This window comes from Dipodomys ordii, unplaced genomic scaffold (genome assembly GCF_000151885.1).
Source record: "Dipodomys ordii isolate 6190 unplaced genomic scaffold, Dord_2.0 Scaffold37, whole genome shotgun sequence".
NCBI lineage: Eukaryota > Metazoa > Chordata > Mammalia > Rodentia > Heteromyidae > Dipodomys > Dipodomys ordii.
The window spans coordinates 5,105,672-5,109,216 of record NW_012267253.1 but is presented as its reverse complement, the minus strand read 5'-3'; the positions used below and the strand labels follow the sequence as shown (position 1 = coordinate 5,109,216).

The window sequence follows — 3,545 nt, the reverse complement described above, 5'->3', positions numbered from 1 at the left end:
CAGGGGTTATATCATGGGGGAGCCTTCAACTCTTTCAAATCTATCTAGCCACTTCATTGCCACTACCCTAATAAAGTCATTATATTTTTCCAGTACTACTTGGCATATTTTTCATCACCTTAAACATTCATCATTCCACTGTGGTAAACATTAAACATATCTTCTTTAATTATAGTTAACTTACTACAATAAAATATCAGACCTTCTTTCTATTTAACTCTAGCTTTGTACCTATCAAACCACCTTTCCTTATACCTCATCTAAACCAGGCAATGAAGTCTTTTCTTCCCAGGCTGACTTTGAACCTCAGTCCTCCAGATCTCAGCCACCTGAGTAACTAGGATTAGAAGTTTGAGCCACTGATGCCCAGAATTGACCATTTTTCTATTGGTTTGTAGGAATTTATAAATCTGAATATGAGCCTTTTGTAATATGCATTATACCTTCTCCCACTCTGTAGTTTGCATTTTCAGCCTTAACGGTCTGACAGAAGATATTGTAATCTTTTCCTGCTTCTTTTAAAAAAAAGTAACGATTTCAATCATTTGGGATAAAATCCAATGAAATATGACACAAATGGCTGTACTCTGTCTGTGCTTTGTCTTGACCATAAAAGCTAAAATCAATACAATGAGTGACCAGTACACTCAGTCACTCTGGACCTGCTAAGAGTATATAATACTAATGTCTTTCATGAGCCTAAATTTGACCTTAAAATGTAAGGAAGTTGAGGTAGAAAAGACAGAGTGAGTATATCTTTGGAAAGTGTTTTCTTCTCCGCTAGCTTTATATGGGGGCAGATATGAGGGTACCCCTCTCCTTACTTCAAACCAAAAGGAAGGTGCCTCAAGGAGGCCTTCCAGAATTTGCCCCCTGGTAGTATGGGTGAAGCTATACATGTGTGTACAATGGACAAAAGAGACTATGCCCAGGGAACAAAGTGGAATCCACAAAGTGCTGATCATCTGGAAAAGAATCCTGTGGGTTGAAGAGCCACCAGATACTCAGAATGAGAGAGCCATCAAAAGCAGACAGCTATGTATTGCCTGCATGGATTGTTATAATCTGGGTAGATGGAGGGGGAAGAGCAACTTCTGATTTAAAAAAAAAAAAAAAAACCCTTAGGAGAGACTCAGCTTTGGATGTTCTGTATACCCTGGTGGAGGTGGGGGGGGGGCACATATCAGAAGACCCAGTACCAGGCATATAAGCTAGTTTCTCCTTTTCTTTTCTTTTTTCTTTTTTTGGTCGGTTGTGGGGCTTGAACTCAGGGCCTGAGTGCTGTCCCTCAGCTCTTCAGCTCAAGGTGAGCGCCCTACCAAAGTCTCCTTTTCTTTTATCCTCTGTTCCCCTCACACATAGCAGAGAGATCTCCTTATCTGTTTCTATTCTGATACTTGATCTATTGAGCTTTCTATTTCAATGATTAAAATTTTTATCTTTAGAAAATCTGTTTGGCTCCTTATTGTATTTTTTTTCAGTTGTGGGCTTGGGTACTATCCCTGAGCTTTTCTGCTTTGAGCCACAGGTCCACTCCCAGTTTTCTAGTGGTTAATTGGAGATAGAGTCTCATGGACTTTCCTGACCTGCCTGACTTTGAACCACAATCCTCAGATCTCAGCCTCCTGAGTAGATAAGATTATAGACTTGAGTCACCAGTGCCCTGATCATATTTTAAATGTATTTATAGTATTTTGTTCCTTATTCATATTTTCAAGCCTGCTTTAATTTATTCATATTAAATACAGTAATTTTTTCTTCTTCTTTTCTATATTACTGGGGATTGAATTCAGGGCTATCCCATAATGCTAGGCAAGCACTTTACCCATTGAATTCTGTCTCTAGTCCTAAAGAAAGTAATTTTATGTTATGTTTGAAAATACAGTATATGAAGTCTTTGTAGATCTGATTCTATTGTTTGATTTCTGCTAGTTCTTGTCCTGAGTGCCTTATTTCCTTGTGTGGTTAGATTGATGGATGGATGGATTAATTTTTATTGTGATCTGAATCACTGGTCTTGATATATTCTCAGTGTATCTGATTTCTTAAAGGTCCATATTAAAACTGTGGTCTTGGTGGGAGTGATACCAACGCCAAGCTGGGAGCAGCTGTTGCTGAGGTCTTTGGCCAGTGTTGCTTCCACCTGTCCATAAGCATGGACAAACCTCTTCAAGGGCCTTTTTGACTAAATAAATAAGTAAGTAAATAAATAAACAAAAATAAATGTGCATCCTCATGGTGCTTCCGGGAAGACAACAATTCTGTACAAACTAAAGCTGGGTGAAATCGGGACTACCATTCCCAGCATAGGTTTCAAGATGGAGACTGTTGAATACAAGAACATCAGCTTCACTGTGTGGGATGTGGGTGGCCAGGACAAGATCCGGCCGCTGTGGCACCACGACTTCCAGAACACCCAAGGTTTGATCTTCGTGGTGGACAGCAATGACAGGGAGGAGCGTGTCAACGAGGCTGGTGAAGAGCTTATGTGGATGCTGGCTGAGGATGAGCTCCGGGATGCTGTCTTACCAGTGTTTGCCAACAAGCAGGACCTCCCCAATGCCATGAATGCTGCTGAAATCACAGACAAGCTGGGGCTGCACTCTCTACGCCACAGGAAACTGGTACATTCAGGCCACCTGTGCCACCAGCAGGGACGGGCTGTAGGAAGGACTGGAAGTAAACCAGAACTCCTCCTCCCCATCACGTCTTCCTCTCCACCCTCTGCTTTCCTCTCATGTGGCAAATGTGCAAGTCTGTGGTCCTGAGTGCCAGAAGCTGTGTCCATGGGTTGGTCACCGTGTGCACCACACCGTGCTGTGCATGCGCAGACGCAGCCTGCAGCCAGGTTTCTATTTAATGTAGTTTCTGTTTACACTGAGGCAGTTTCTGGTAATATGCAATATTACTTGGCTTTTTTTTTTTTTTTTAAAGAGAATGAACTGAGAAGAGATTTGGACATGTGGGCACCTGGTCTCCAGGAGCCAGTGGGTGTAGATCAGGTTCGGAATCCATTTGGTGGTTGATTTTTAATCAGAACTCAATGCCTTTTTAAAAAATTGTTAAAAATACAAGCAGAACACTTGAACACATAGAAGGGAGACTCTGCCTAGTGTAGGTTTTTGCAGTAACCGCCTGCATGATAGTCCATCAGATCAGCTAGAGACGGTGACAAACAAACCACCATCCCCTGCATGGTCACAGTAGTGTCCCCATGACTTGCCTGTCTGTGGATCACCTGCATTCCATAGCATTGTGCTTGTACTCATGCTCACATGGTCACCAAGGGGCTGGCAGGGGGATTGCAGGGTCTCAAGGCATGGCCTCATCCTTGATGGGTCTGTGGCCTAGCAGCAGCCCATGTTCCCAATTCTGGCACCTGTTCCAAGTGCTGGCTGGAGGCCTGGGTCTAGCCAGCAGGAGTCTGTGCAAGCTGGGAGAGCCGGCCCACTCCAGACCCACAGTCTCAGAGCACCTCCATCTCCATGAGTGAAGCAGCTTCCTCCCTCAGCCTGCAAAGGTCAGATTTGCCGCCGCTACTTTTT

The 3,545-nt window shown here is 43.2% G+C and overlaps 1 pseudogene; it reads left to right on the top strand.

The window, feature by feature from the left end:
• The first annotated feature begins 2,240 nt into the window (after positions 1–2,240).
• Positions 2,241–2,865, top strand: LOC105986805 (annotated as a pseudogene).
• The last annotated feature ends 680 nt before the right edge of the window (positions 2,866–3,545 follow it).